Here is a 16,247-nt window from a genome sequence, read left to right as displayed (position 1 = left end):
ATTGGATTTATATCCTGCCCTATATTCTGAATCTCAGAATCTCAGAGCAGCTCACAATCTCCTTTACCATCTTCCCCCACAACAAACACCCTGTGAGGAGGTAGGTGGGGCTGAGAGAGCTCCCCCAGAAGCTACCCTTTTAAGGACAACCTCTGCCAGAGCTCTGGCTGACCCAAGGCCATTCCAGCAGCTGCAAGTGGAGGAGTGGGGAGTCAAACCTGGTTCTCCCAGATAAGAGTCCGCCCACTTCACCACTACATCGAACTGGTTCTCAGAAGGTAAAGGAAGAAGGTAAAGGAGATTGTGAGCCGCTCTGAGACTCTGATTCAAAGAGAAGGGCGGCGTATAAATCTAGGGTGCATCCCGTTGCTTGTATTGAGTCACTCTGTGTAATCCACCTGTGAAATCGCCTTTGGGAAAGGCTGATGATGGAGAATATCAATAAATAAAAATAAACCTTACAAATGGAAAATCTTCCAGAACAAGACAGAACAATAATATTGTACTTACTTTCAGCTGCTAGGACATTATATGCGCAGTTGTGGAAGCAAGATAAAACACCAGAAAAATGGGACTGGATTTTAAAAGTTATGTCTTGGAGTGAGATGGACAAGCTTACAAGAATCTTAAAAAACTTATGAATTGGAGAAGTTTAAAATTGAGTGGGAGAAATTTCAAAAATATGTTGAAGAGTACTGGAAAATAAAGGGACATTGGGTGATTTTTGAGAATAGTTGAAGTTACCTTTCTTTTTTATGAAAAGTAATGGACTAATGTTTTTTTTATCTTGATTCTGTTTTTCTTTTTGGATAAGGACAATAAGAACTGTAAGAGAAGAATGAAGACGGATTATAATTAATTTGTTGGGCTTGTTTATTCTCTTACAGAATGTTTTGTGGTTTGCTTTTTTTTTTAGGTAAGATTTTTAATACGATGATTCTTTAATCGATAAGATCACCTTTCATTTTTAGCAATTTAAGTCATTGACACGAGTGGGGAGGGGAGAAGGGAAAGAGTAATGTATTGGTATTGGTATTCATTTTGCATTATTTTTCTTATTATGGATATTACTACAATATATTACTACAATATAATTTTTCTTATTATGGATATTACTACAATATATTACTACAATACAATTTTTTCTTATTATGGATATTACTACAATATATTACTACAATATAATTTTTCTTATTATGGATATTACTACAATATATTACTACAATATAATTTTTCTTATTATGGATATTACTACAATATATTACTACAATATAATTTTTCTTATTATGGATATTACTACAATATATTACTACAATATAAAAAAATGTTTTTACCAAAAAAAATAAAATACATCAAAATAAATTCCCCCTTCTTTCTGTCTGAATTTTCTGATGCCGTCGGGAAAAGGGATCCCCTACAGGGCAATGTCAGAGCGCTCGAATGGCTTGTGATCTCTGGGGCTTTCCTCAGGATGACTTTCATCCCAGCCAAAAAAACAAAGAAAGAAACGAAACTGGGGGGGTGACCCAGGCAGCCGTGGGAGGGGCTGCTCTGCCCTGTCTGATGCTGAAATGGCTCTTCGGCCTCTTGGCCTTCTCAGGTATCGCCACACAAAGGTACCTGGGAGGCCATAAATTATTGAGTCCCGCCTGCCTTCAAGGACACAGCAAAGAGGTTTCGGCTGCCTGTCTCTTGGGCGGCCGGGCAGGAGGGAGAGCTCCATTGGCCCCAGGAGAGGGACCCTCCACTGGAGAGCTAGAGGAGTTTCGAACGACCAGGTAGGCATTTGAGTTCTGGTTAGGGCCTTTCTCCTCTGATTTGGCCCCAGCCTTCTGATCCTCTGGACATTGGTTGTCAGGTGTCCACTGCAGGGGGAGGGGGGGTTGCCAGATCTAGTTCGGGAGACAGCATGAGATTTGAGGAGGAGCCTGGGAGGACAAGGACAAAGCTGCAGAGCCCCACCCCCCTCCAAAGCAGCCATTTTCTACAGGGGAACCGATCTCTCATCAGAGAGCCAGTTTGATGTCGTCGTGAAGTGCGCGGACTCTTATCTGGGAGAACGGGGTTTGCTTCCCCACGCCTCCACTTGCAGCTGCTGGAATGGCCTTGGGTCAGCCAGAGCTCTCACAGAGCTGTCCTTGAAAAGGCCGTTCTTGTCAGCACTCTCTCAGCCCCACCCACCTCACAGAGTGTCTGTTGTGGGGGAGGAAGGGAAAGGAGATTGTGACCACTCTGAGACTCTGATTCAGAGAGAAGAGTGGGGTATAAATCCAATATCTTCTTTTTAGAGAGTCAGTTTCATGTCGTGGTGAAGTGTGCGGACTCTTATCTAGGAGAACCGGGTTAGATTCCCCACTCCTCCACTTGCAGCTGCTGGAATGGCCTTGGGTTAGCCACAGCTCTCACAGAGCTGTCCTTGAAAGGGCAGCTTCTGGGAGAGCTCTCTCAGCCCCACCCACCTCACAGAGTGTCTGTTGTGGAGGAGGAAGGGAAAGGAGATTGTGACTTTGATTCAGAGAAGGAAAGGTCACCTGTGCAAGCACCAGTCGTGTCCAACTCTGGGGTGACGTTGCTTTCACGTTTTCACAGCAGACTTTTTATGGGGTGGTTTGCCATTGCCTTCCCCAGTCATCTACGCTTTCCCCCCAGCAAGCTGGGTACTCATTTTACTGACCTCAGAAGGATGGAAGGCTGAGTCAACCTCAAGCCGGCTACCTGAAAACCCAGCTTCCACCAGGGATCAAACTCAGGTCGTGAGCAGAGCTTAGGACTGTAGTACTGCAGCTTTAACACTCTGCACCATGGGGTATAACATTCAGACTGGGATAGAAATCCAGTATCTTATTCTTAGAGAGCCAGTTTTATGTCATGGTGAAGTGTGTGGACTCTTATCTTGGAGAACCGAGTTTGATTCCCCACTCCTCCACTTGCAGCTGCTGGAATAACCTTGGGCCAGCCAGAGCTCTCTTATCTGGGAGAACCGGGTTTGATTCCCCACTCCTCCACTTGCAGCTGCTGGAATGGCCTTCGGTCAGCCAGAGCTCTCTTATCTGGGAGAACCGGGTTTGATTCCCCACTCCTCCACTTGCAGCTGCTGGAATGGCCGTGGGTCAGCCAGAGCTCTCTTATCTGGAAGAACCGGGTTTGATTCCCCACTCCTCCACTTGCAGTTGCTGGAATGGCCTTGGGTCAGCCAGAGCTCTCTTATCTGGAAGAACCGGGTTTGATTCCCCACTCCTCCACTTGCAGTTGCTGAAATGGCCTTGGGTCAGCCATAGCTATCTTATCTGGGAGAACCGGGTTTGATTCCCCACTCCTCCACTTGCAGTTGCTGGAATGGCCTTGGGTCAGCCAGAGCTCTCTTCTCTGGGAGAACCGGGATTGATTCCTCACTCTTCCACTTGCAGCTGCTGGAGTGGCCTTGGGTCAGCCATAGCTCTCTTATCTGGAAGAACCGGGTTGGATTCCCCACTCCTCCACTGACAGCCGCTGGAGTGGCCTTGGGTCAGCCAGAGCTCTCGCCGGAGTTGTCCTTGAAAGGGCAGCTTCTGCGAGAACTCTCTCAGCCTCAGCCACACAGGGTGTCTGTTGTGGGGGAAGAAGATAAAGGAAATTGTAAGCCACCCTGAGACTTAGAGTGGAGGGCAGGGTATAAATCCTGGACTCCAATTCAGCAGGAGCTCACAGGAGCACAGCTGCTGAACCTTTCTGAGGTTAACTACAAAATGAGCCCTGCTCCCCACCGTAGTGTGCAATGGAACCTCCATGACTTTGGTGCCATGTCTGACTTTTGGATGCTTTCCACTCCATCTTCTCAGCTCTCGTGCGGAGCAATCTCCCATGAGGGCATGGGGGTGGGGGAAGTCCAGGGAGATGCCCCCAGCTGGAATTGTGTCCATTTCCTTGACAGAAGCGTCCTGCCCGCCTGCAAGCTGTCACAATGGACGCGAGAGGAGCCAGCGTCCAAAGCCGGGGCGTGCGGGACTTACACTGCCTTCACCAGGGATTGTTCCAGACCTCAACAGACCGGGCTCAGCTCCGCGCTGCCGTGTACCAGGTGAGCGAAGGCAGGCAAGAGGGGCCTGAGCAAAGATTTCCAACTCTTAAAATAGCACAAGGTCTCATGTCCAGTCCTCATTTGGGGCAGGAGCTCACAGCAGCAGAGCTCCGGAACCTCTAAATTTTATTTTGCTCCTTTATTATCCAGCCCCCCCCCCCGTACTTGCTTCTGGGCTCCACTCTTCAAACCCCCAGTGAGAATTTTGCTGAACTCTTTAAGATTTGACAAACTGTCTAATATTTCCCCCCCACAAAAAATGGGGAAATAACCAAAACATAAGAACAACTAAGAACATCAGAGAAGCCATGTTGAATCAGGCCAATGGTCCACCCGGTCCAGCACTCTGTGTCACACAAGAACATCAGAGAAGCCATGTTGGATCAAGCCAATGGCCCATCCAGACCAACACTCTGTGTCACAGAAGAACATAAGAGAAGCCCTGTTGGATCAGGCCAGTGGCCCCTCCAGTCCAACACTCTGTGTCACATAAGAACAGAAGAGAAGCCCTGTTGGATCAGGCCAGTGGCCCATCCAGTCCAACACTCTGTGTCACATAAGAACAGAAGAGAAGCCCTGTTGGATCGGGCCAGTGGCCCATCCAGTCCAACACTCTGTGTCACAGAAGAACATAAGAGAAGCCATGTGGGTCAGGCCAGTGGCCCATCCAGTCCGACACTCTGTGTCACATAAGAACATAACAGAAGCCATGTTGGATCAGGCCAATGTCCCCTCCAGTCCAGCACTCTGTGTCACACAAGAACATAAGAGAAGCCATGTTGGATCAGGCCAATGGTCCACCCAGTCCAACACTCTGTGTCATACAAGAACATAAGAGAAGCCATGTTGGATCCGGCCAATGGCCCATCCAGTCCAACACTCTGTGTCACACAAGAACATAAGAGAAGCCATGTTGGATCCGGCCAATGGCCCACCCAGTCGAACACTCTCCGTCACATAAGAACATAAGAGAAGCCATGTTGGATCAGGCCAATGGCCCAACCAGCAACACTGTGTCACACAAGAACATAGGAGAAGCCATGTTGGATCAGGCCAATGGCCCAACCAGTCCAACACTCTGTCACATAAGAGAAGCCATGTTGGATCAGGCCAATGACTCATCCAGTGCAGCACTCTGTGTCACGTAAGAACATAACAGAAGCTATGTTGAATCAGGCCAATGGCCCATCCAGTCCAGCATTCTGTGTCACATAAGAACAGAAGAGAAGCCATGTTTGATCAGACCAGTGGCCCATCCAGTCCAGCACTCTGTGTCATACAGTGGCCAAAAGAAACCCTAAGTGCTATCAGGAGGTTCACAAGTGGGGCTAGAAGCCCTTCCACTTTGCCCCCCCCCCCCCCAAGCACCAAGAATACAGAACATCACTGCCCCAGACAGTTCCAATAATATGCTTTGGCTAATAGCCACTGATGGACCTCTGCTCCATATTTTTATCCAATCCCCTCTTGAAGCTGTCTATGCTTGTAGCCACCACCACCTCCTGTGGCAGTGAATTCCATGTGTTCATCACCCGTTGGGTGAAGAAGGACTTCCTTTTATCTGTTCTAACCCGACTGTTCAGCAATTTCATTGAATGCCCACGAGTTCTTGTATTGTGAGAAAGGGAGAAAAGGACTTCTTTCTCTACTTTCTCCATCCATCCCATGCATAATCTTGTCAACCTCTCTCATGTCACCCCGCAGTCGATGTTTCTCCAAGCTAAAGAGCCCCAAGCGTTTTAACCTTTCTTCATAGGGAAAGTGTTCCCTATGAAGAAAGGTTTCAAACGCTTGGGGCTCTTTCTTAAGCAGACTGATGGAAACTTTCCTCAGGCCCCTGTGGCCACAGAGGGGAAAGTCATTTTAAAAGTATGATGGGAGTCAGGTTCTATGATGACAATGAGCATTGGAGAAGCATTTTAAGGTAGATGCTGAGCTGATAATATTTAGGACACCTTCCGGTGTTGTCAGGGGGTGTGTGGCATATTCAAGTGAGTTCTGCTCATGAGCTCCGGCACCTCTTTTTCTATGAAATAAGCCCTGCTTGTGTCCTTCAACCCTACTTCAGACAAACAGACAGACCAATGGGTTGCCACTTTGGGGGTCAGTTAGCAATTCTAGATGCTTTCGAGCTGTGGTGCTGGAGAAGACTCTTGAGAGTCCCTTGGACTGCAAGAAGATCCGATCAGTCAGTCCTAAGGGAAATCAACCCAGACTGTTCCCTGGAAGGTCAGATGCTGAAGCTGAAGCTCAAATACTGTGGCCACCCAATGAGAAGGAACCACTCCCTGGAGAAGACCCTGATGCTAGGAAAGACAGAAGGCAGAAGAAGAAGGGGATGGCAAAAGAGGAGATGGCTGGACAGCGTTCCTGATGTCACAAACAGGAATTTGAGCGGATGTCGGAGGATGGTGGAAGACAGGAGGGCCTGGCGTGACTTGGTCCAGGGGGTCGCAAAGAGTCGGACTCGACTGTGCGACTGAACAACAACAAAGCAATTTCTCTCCAGGCCAGTTTGTCCAAGGATCCTGGAGGTTTTGACCATCTTTGGGGCATGGAGCAGAGATTGCCGGGATTTATGTGTGGGGGGAGATATCAGTGAATTCCCTGCATGGTGCAGGGGGTTCGACTAGATTGACCCTGGAGGTCCCTTCCAACTCTAGGAATCTATATCATTTTCCTGATCCATTATGGCCCTGGGGAGGTGCTGTTTGCTGCCGCCTCCCCCCAAAGGAGGACTGCATGTGAGCATAAAGTGTAACATGTCCCTTGGGCCGACTTGGGATGTCCCCTTGCTGTCCATCTGGGTTTAGGCAAGCTGGTCTTCATCATGGCTTTTGAGCAGGAACGCCTTTGCATATTAGACCACGCCCCCTGATGTAGCCAATCCTCCTGGAGCTTACAGGGCTCTCCGTACAGGGCTTATTATAAGCCCTAGGAAGGTTGGCTACAACCGGGGAGAGTGGCCTAATATGCAAAGGAGTTCCAGCTACAAAAAAAGCCCTGGTCTTCTGGACTGCTGGTTAAACACCTCCCCCCCCCATTCTTTAGGTCTTTGGAGGCCAGCCGTGGGGGGGCTGCTGCTCGGACAGGCTGCTGGAGACTCTACTGGAAGCCGGGCAACGGAGCTACCTGAAACAGCAGGTAAGAGGGTCACAACCTAGGGCTGTGAAGCTCCTCCTTGGGATGGGATTCCCCATTTTTTTTGGGGGGGGGGCAACTCACCAACACAGAGCGGGCCACCAGGGGGATCCCTGCCACCAAACAGCCCCGTCACCACGTGATGTGCCCCACATGATGACGTCACCCGGAAGTGACATCATCACACTACAGATGCTCTAGGACTCACAGCAAAACTCTATGGTACCACAGAGTTTTCACTGTGAATCCTAGAGTGTCGCTCCGGGGACACTTTAGGACGTGTGGTGAAACTCTATGGTACCACAGAGTTTTCACTGTGAATCCTGGAGTGTTGCTCCGGGGACACTTTAGGAGGTGTGGTGAAACTCTATGGTACCACAGAGTTTTCACTGAATCCTAGAGTGTCGCTCTGGGGACACTTTAGGATGTGTGGTGAAACTCTATGGTACCACAGAGTTTTCACTGTGAATCCTAGAGTGTCGCTCCGGGGACACTTTAGGATGTGTGGTGAAACTCTATGGTACCACAGAGTTTTCACTGTGAATCCTGGAGTGTCACTCCGGGGACACTTTAGGAGGTGTGGTGAAACTCTATGGTACCACAGAGTTTTCACTGAATCCTAGAGTGTCGCTCTGGGGACACTTTAGGATGTGTGGTGAAACTCTATGGTACCACAGAGTTTTCACTGTGAATCCTAGAGTGTCATTCCGGGGACACTTTAGGATGTGTGGTGAAACTCTATGGTACCACAGAGTTTTCACTGTGAATCCTAGAGTGTCGCTCCGGGGACACTTTAGGATGTGTGGTGAAACTCTATGGTACCACAGGGTTTCACCCTGAATCCTAGAGCATCCCTGGAGCAACGTGCCTGGTGGGATGATGTCACTTCTAGGTGACATCATCACTCCACATATGATATGCGTACTCAAAAGAAGAGTCCCCCCACCATGGCAGTGAAGGGACTTGGCGGCCCTATAAGGAGGGTCACAATGATCAAGAAACGCCCCACCCTGGATAGCCCAGGCAAGCCCAGTCTCATCAGATCTCGGAAGCAAAGCAGGATCGACTCTGGCAAGTTGTTGGATGGGAAGGCCTCCTGGGAATACCAGCACTCGGAGGCTGGGGCGGGCTTTATTCAGCCACATCCCTGACTATCCTACAGGCCCCCAGTAGGGGTCAGTCACTAGAAGTCACCATGACTTCCTGACAGGCAGGCCGTAACACACACACCCACGGATCAATGAGTCTTGATCATTCTGGTTTTGAGTAAAAAATGACAGAAACTCGATTCCGCACCCCACCTCATGATATTTTTCAACAGCCAGGGCTTTTTTTTTTGTCAACAAATGCCGGGACCACAGAAGTTATACAACCAGGAAATAACAAAAAAAAAGCCCTCTCCGTGTACAAAACAGTATACCAATATAATTATAGTGATCCCTACACAATATTACATTACAGGGGCAGCAATATAAATTCATAGTGACAAAAATATCATCCTAAGCACACAGCTTCGCTATTGTCCATAAGATGATGTAGCATTCATTCAATACACTCCAACGATGATACCAAAACTAGACCATTCTCGTTTCGGAGCTGATGATCCTTCTTCTGGGACCGTCCTTGTTTATTTAGACTGATGGTGCCTTAATTCGTTGCAATTCCATTTTCCCAGGCTTCCTTGAAATAATTTTCCTATTCAGAATGCCGCTGCCGTTTTCCATCTGTCATCTTATGGGCAGTAGCGAAGTTGTGTGCTTAGGATGGTATTTCTGTCACTGTGAATTTATATTGCTGCCACTGTAATGTAATAAGAACATAAGAGAAGCCATGTTGAATCAGGCCAGTGGCCCCTCCAGTCCAACACTCTGTGTCACATAAGAACAGAAGAGAAGCCATGTTGGATCAGGCCAATGGCCCCTCCAGTCCAACACTCTGTGTCACATAAGAGAAGCCCTGTTGGATCAGGCCAGTGGCCCATCCAGTCCATCACTCTGTGTCCCATAAGAACATAAGAGAAGCCATGTTGGATCAGGCCAGTGGCCCCTCCAGTCCAACACTCTGTGTCACATAAGGACATAAGAGAAGCCATGTAAGATCAGGCCAATGGCCCATCCAGTCCAACACTCTGTGTCACATAAGAACATAAGAGAAGCCCTGTTGGATCAGGCCAATGGCCCATCCAGTCCAACACTCTGTGTCACACAGTGGTCAATATATGTGTATGTGTATACACACACACACATACACACACATATATATATACTGTGGCTAATAGCCACTGATGGACCTCTGCTCCATATTTTTATCCAATCCCTTCTTGAAGCTGGCTATGCTTGTAGTCGCCACCACCTCCTGTGGCAGTGAATTCCACATGTTAATCACCCTTTGGGTAAAGAAGTACTTCCTTTTATCCATTTTAACCCGACTGCTCAGCAATTTCATTGAATGCCCACGAGTTCTCGTGTTGTGAGAAAGGGAGAAAAGGACTTCTTTCTCTACCTTCTCCATCCCATGCATAATCTTGCAAACCTCTCTCATGTCACCCCGAGGTCGACGTTTCTCCAAGCTAAAGAGCCCCAAGCATTTTAACCTTTCTTCATAGGGAAAGTGTTCCAAACCTTTAATCATTCTACTTGCCCTTTTCTGGACTTTTTCTAATGCTATAACATCCTTTTTGAGGTGCGGTGACCAGAATTGTACACAGTATTCCAAATGAGACCGCACCATCGATTTATACAGGGGCATTATTTGTGTAATATTGTGTAGGGATCACTATAATTATATCTGGATACTGTTTTGTACCTGGAGAGGGCTTGCTTTGTAGCAGAAACTCCTTTGCATAAGAAAGCTCTTGGAGGAGTGGCTACATCAGGGGTGTGTGGGCCAAAATGCAAAGGAATTCCTGCTACAAAACAAGCCTTGTGAACGGCAGACCTGAACATCTGAGTGGGTCTGAAAGACTAGCAGATCTGAACGGGAATCTGGATGCAACTTAAAGGCGAAACGTGATTTCACTCCAGAACAGGATTTCTTGGTCTGCAGACCTCTTTGTCACCTCGGCTGCCCGCACTGGAATCTTGCTCTGTGTCTGACAAAAGGGGACCGGAGTCCACAAATACTTCTTCCGGGATAAATCATGTTCATTTAGGGACCTGAGATTCTTCTTCATTTATGTCAAGGGTCCTCAGTTTTTTTGAGCCCATTTGGGACGTTGAGAGGAGGCAGTGTGCACCACCCCAAAAATGGCTCCCACAGGAGGCGGCACCAAACTCAAAATGGCTTCCACCGGAGGCGGAGTCAAACTCAAAATGGCTTCCGCCAGAGGTGGAGCCAAACCCAACGTGACTTCCACAGGAGGTGGAGCCAACCCCAAAATGGCTTCCACAGGATGCGGAGCCAAACCCCAAAGGGCTTCTGCAGGAGGCGGAGCTAAATGGAATATCTCCCTCTATACCTCCTGGGGAGAAAAAAAGTCTTGAAGGGGAAAAAATGAAGTCACACACTGACTAAGGAAAGCGCCAGGTCCCTGCTTGTCCTCTTGATAATCCAGTGCAAAGCCCCTGTCTTACAAAGGCCCTGCCCACTGTCTTAAAATCTCAGCAGGGGCCACGGAAAGTACTCCGACCATGGTGCACACGGAAATCATGTTGGGGAACCCTGGTTTATGCGGAAGTAGACAAACATGACTACTAGGGTTGCCAATCCCCAGGTGGGGGCAGGGGATCCCCCGGTTTGGAGGCCCTCCCCCCGCTTCAGGGTCATCAGAAAGAGGGGGAGGAGGGAAATGTCTGCTGGGCACTCCATTATTCCCTATGGAGACCGATTAGTGGAGGTAGTGGAGAATTGATCTGTGGGTATCTGGGGCTCAGGAGGGGTCTGTTTTTTTAGGCAGAGGCACCAAATTTTCAGCGTAGCACCCAATGCCTCTCCTCAAAACACTCTCCAAGTTTCAAAAAGATTGGATGAGGGGTCAAAGTCTATGAGCCCCCAAAGAAGGTGCCCCTATCCATTATTTCCAAAGGAGGGAAGGCATTTAAAGATGTGCAGTCCCTTTCATTTGATGGCCAGAGCTCCCTTCGGAGTTCAATGATGCTTGTCACAACCTTGCTCCTGGCTTCGCCCCCCCCCCCCAAATCTCCTGGCTCCACCCCCAAAGTCTCCTGGCTGCACCTCCAAAGTCCACAGCTATTCCTTGAATTGGACTTGGCAACCCTAACGGCTGCTCCTCTGAGATTTTTGCAATCCGGATCTCAGCGTCTAGTTCCCCAGTTTCCCCCCCTTCTGCCAGGAGAGAGGGGCTGAACCATTACCGGGTCATGGCTAAGAATGGCCCGTTTGGGGTCTCTCTCTTCCCTCCCTCAGCTTTACTGGGATTTCCAGTTGCTGGACTCCGACCATGACGGCTACCTGTCGGTCCGGGACGCGGAGCTGCTCTTGGAGAAGTGCCCCACGCGGCTGCCACGGGGGAGGCCTGGCAAGACTTCCTCCGGAGCCGAGGGCCTGGCGTGGCCTGGAGAGACATTGAGGTAAGGACCGGTGTGGGCAAACAGGGTTGCCAGTCTCCAGGTGGGCTCCGGGTAACGCTGACTCCTGTCGCAGAGTTCACCCTTGAAGAACACCAGTTCAAAATGTATATATATGAAAACATTTCCAATAATTTTTATTCAGGGTGATTCACGTCGACCAAAAAGGTATAGAAAATTTCCTCAATATCAAAAATGGATTAGGGATGATATAGTCTGGGGGGGGGGTCAAACATGCATTTCGGGGGCCGCATCAGACCCCTGGAGGGCTTCTATTAGGAGAGCAACTGACTGTCATCTGAAAAAGAAGAAGAAGTAGAAGATATTGGATTTATATCCCGCCCTCCACTCCGAAGAGTCTCAGAGGGGCTCACCATCTCCTTTCCCTTCCTCCCCCACAACAGACACCCTGTGAGGTAGATGAAGATATTGGATTTATATCCCGCCCTCCACTCCGAAGAGTCTCAGAGCGGCTCGCCATCTCCTTTCCCTTCTCCCCCCACAACAGACACCCTGTGAGGTAGATGAAGATATTGGATTTATATTCCACCCTCCACTCCAAAGAGTCTCAGAGCAGCTCACAGTCTCCTTTACCTTCCTCCCCCACAACAGACACCCTGTGAGGTAGATGAAGATATTGGATTTATATCCCGCCCTCCACTCCGAAGAGTCTCAGAGCGGCTCACAATCTCCTTTACCTTCCTCCCCCACAACAGACACCCTGTGAGGTAGATGAAGATATTGGATTTATATCCCGCCCTCCACTCCGAAGAGTCTCAGAGCGGCTCACCATCTCCTTTCCCTTCCTCCCCCACAACAGACACCCTGTGAGGTAGATGAAGATATTGGATTTATATCCCGCCCTCCACTCCAAAGAGTCTCAGAGCAGCTCACAATCTCCTTTACCTTCCTCCCCCACAACAGACATCCTGTGAGGTAGATGAAGATATTGGATTTATATCCCGCCCTCCACTCCGAAGAGTCTCAGAGCGGCTCACAATCTCCTTTACTTTCCTCTCCCACAACAGACAGCCTGTGAGGTAGATGAAGATAAGAACATAAGAGAAGCCATGTTGGATCAGGCCAACGGCCCATCAAGTCCAACACTCTGTGTCACACAGTGGCAAAAAATTTTATATACACACATACACTGTGGCTAATAGCCACTGATGGACCTGTGCTCCATATTTTTATCTAAACCCCTCTTGAAGGTGGCTATACTTGTGGCCGCCACCACCTCCTGTGGCAGTGAATTCCACATGTTAATCACCCTTTGGGTGAAGAAGGACTTCCTTTTATCCGTTTTAACCTTTCTGCTCAGCAATTTCATCAAATGCCCACGAGTTCTTGTATTGTGAGAAAGGGAGAAAAGTACTTCTTTCTCTACTTTCTCCATCCCATGCATTATCTTGTAAACCTCTATCATGTCACCCCGCAGTCGACGTTTCTCCAAGCTAAATAGTCACAAGCGTTTCAACCTTTCTTCATAGGGAAAGTGCTCCAGCCCTTTAATCACTCTAGTTGCCCTTCTCTGGACTTTCTCCAATGCTATAATATCCTTTTTGAGGTGCGGCGACCAGAACTGCACACAGTACTCCAAATGAGACCGCACCATCGATTTATACAGGGGCATTATGATACTGGCTGATTTGTTTTCAATTCCCTTCCTAATAATTCCCAGCATGGCGTTGGCCTTTTTTATTGCAGATGCACACTGTCTTGACATTTTCAGTGAGTTATCTACCACGACCCCAAGATCTCTCTCTTGGTCAGTCTCTGCCAGTTCACACCCCATCAACTTGTATTTGTAGCTGGGATTCTTGGCCCCAATGTGCATTACTTTGCACTTGGCCACATTGAACCGCATCTGCCACGTTGACGCCCACTCACCCAGCCTCAACAGATCCCTTTGGAGTTCCTCACAATCCTCTCTGGTTCTCACCACCCTGAACAATTTAGTGTCATCCGCAAACTTGGCCACTTCACTGCTCACTCCCAGCTCTAAATCATTTATGAACAAGTTAAAGAGCATGGGACCCAGTACCGAGCCCTGCGGCACCCCACTGCTTACCGTCCTCCACTGCGAAGACTGCCCATTATACTGACTCTCTGCTTCCTATTACTCAGCCAGTTTTTGATCCACAAGAGGACCTGTCCTTTTACTCCATGACTCTCAAGTTTTCTAAGGAGCCTTTGATGAGGAACTTTATCAAAAGCTTTCTGGAAGTCAAGGTAAACAACATCTATCGGGTCGCCTTTGTCCACATGTTTGTTCACCCCCTCAAAGAAATGTAACAGGTTAGTGAGGCAAGATCTTCCCTTGCAGAACCCATGCTGAGTCTTCCTCAATAACCCGTGTTCATCAATGTGCCTACTCATTCTGTCCTTGATAATGGTTTCTACCAACTTTCCCGGTATTGAAGTCAGACTGACTGGCCTGTAATTTCCCGGATCTCCTATGGAACCCTTTTTAAAGATGGGGGTGACATTTGCTACCTTCCAGTCCTCAGGAACGGAGGCAGATTTCAATGAAAGATTACAGATTTTTGTTAGAAGATCCACAAGTTCAACTTTGAGTTCTTTCAGAACTCTCGGATGTATGCCATCCGGACCCGGTGACTTATTAGTTTTTAATTTGTCTATCAGTTGTAGGACCTCCTCTTTTGTCACCTCAATCTGACTCAGGTCTTTCAACACCCCTTCCAAAATTAGTGGTTCTGGGGTGGGCAAAAAGTTCTCGTCTTCCACAGTGAAGACGGAGGCAAAAAATTCATTTAGCTTCTCAGCCATTTCCCTATCCTCCTTCAGTAATCCTTTTACCCCATGGTCATCCAAGGGCCCCACTGCCTCCCTGGCTGGTTTCCTACTTCTAATATATTTGAAGAAAGTTTTATTGTTGGTCTTTATGTTTTTTGCAATATGCTCCTCATAGTCAAGTCAAGATATTGGATTTATATCCCGCCCTCCACTCCGAAGAGTCTCAAAGCAGCTCACAATCTCCTATACCTTCCCCCCCACACACAACAGACACCCTGTGAGGTAGATGAAGATATTGGATTTATATCCCGCCCTCCACTCTGAAGAGTCTCAGAACGGCTCACAATCTCCTTTCTCTTCCTCCCCCACAACAGACAGCCTGTGAGGTAGATGAAGATATTGGATTTATATCCTGCCTCCACTCCAAAGAGTCTCAGAGCGCCTCACAATCTCCTTTACCTTCCTCCCCCCCACAAAAGACACCCTGTGAGGTGGGTGGGGCCGAGAGGGCTCTCACAGCAGCTGCCCTTTCAAGGACAACCTCTGCCAGAGCTATGGCTGACCCAAGGCCATTCCAGCAGCTGCAAGTGGAGGAGTGGGGAATCAAACCAGGTTCTCCCAGATAAGAGAGCTCTGGCTGACGCAAGGCCATTCCAGCGGCTGTAAGTGGAGGAGTGGGGAATCAAACCCGGTTCTCTCAGATAAGAGAGCTCTGGCTGACCCCAGGCCATTCCAGCAGGTGCAAGTGGGGGAGTGGGGAATCAAACCAGGTTCTCCCAGATAAGAGAGCTTTGGCTGACTCAAGGCCATTCCAGCAGCTGCAAGTGGAGGAGTGGGGAATCAAACCCAGTTCTCCCAGATAAGAGAGCTCTGGCTGACCCAAGGCCATCCCAGAAGCTGCAAGTGGAGGAGTGGGGAATCAAACCCGGTTCTCCCAGATAAGAGAGCTCTGATTGACCCAAGGCCATTCCAGCAGGTGCAAATGGAGGAGTGGGGAATCAAACTCGGTTCTCCCAGATAAGAGTCCGCACACTTCACCACTATACCAAACTGGCTCTCTCCACTTCCTTCTCCCTCTCTCTCTTGCTACCTTCTGCATCACAGCTTGCTTTGCAAGGCTTGCTCAATCGCTCAGGAGCTACAGAGCAAAACCTCTATTTTCTCCATTGGCTGAGGCTCCTCCCCTCCCCCACAATCCCTTGGGGAAGGAAGCAAAGAGCCAGGGCTTCCTTGGTCCAGTTCCCTGGATCCTATGGGAGAAATACAAAAAAAAGTGCTATACAAATGAGTGCTAACATTTTAATTTTTTAAAAAGCATATTTGTGTTTGTCTGTGTTCTTTATAAATTTTTTCTCTCTCTGCTACTTAATCTTAAATAGGAACACATCGCCCGGCCCGATAAGGTCTCATTTATGTCAGATCTGGTCCTCATAACAAATGAATTTGACCCCTGATATAGACCATCCTCAAGAAAATGACACTAACAGGCAAAACCGGTCTATTTCCCTGTTTGGCTGTAAGCTTTATCGAAGCCTTTGCTTATTCCTGTAACAAAATACATAAAACAGGGATATAGACCTGTTTTGCCTGTCAGCTTCATTTTCTTGTGGATGGTCTAGATCAGCAGTGGCCAACGGTAGCTCTTCAGATGTTTTTTGCCTACAACTCTGTGGGAGGATCATGCGTCTGGCCACCCAGATTCTGTAATGTCTGGGAACATAAAGAGTGAAGGCTTTTCACAATCAACGCCAAGCTGGGTATTATTA

Source organism: Heteronotia binoei, chromosome 8, assembly GCF_032191835.1.
Source record: "Heteronotia binoei isolate CCM8104 ecotype False Entrance Well chromosome 8, APGP_CSIRO_Hbin_v1, whole genome shotgun sequence".
Classification (NCBI taxonomy): domain Eukaryota; kingdom Metazoa; phylum Chordata; class Lepidosauria; order Squamata; family Gekkonidae; genus Heteronotia; species Heteronotia binoei.
Note: the sequence above shows the minus strand (reverse complement) of the source record.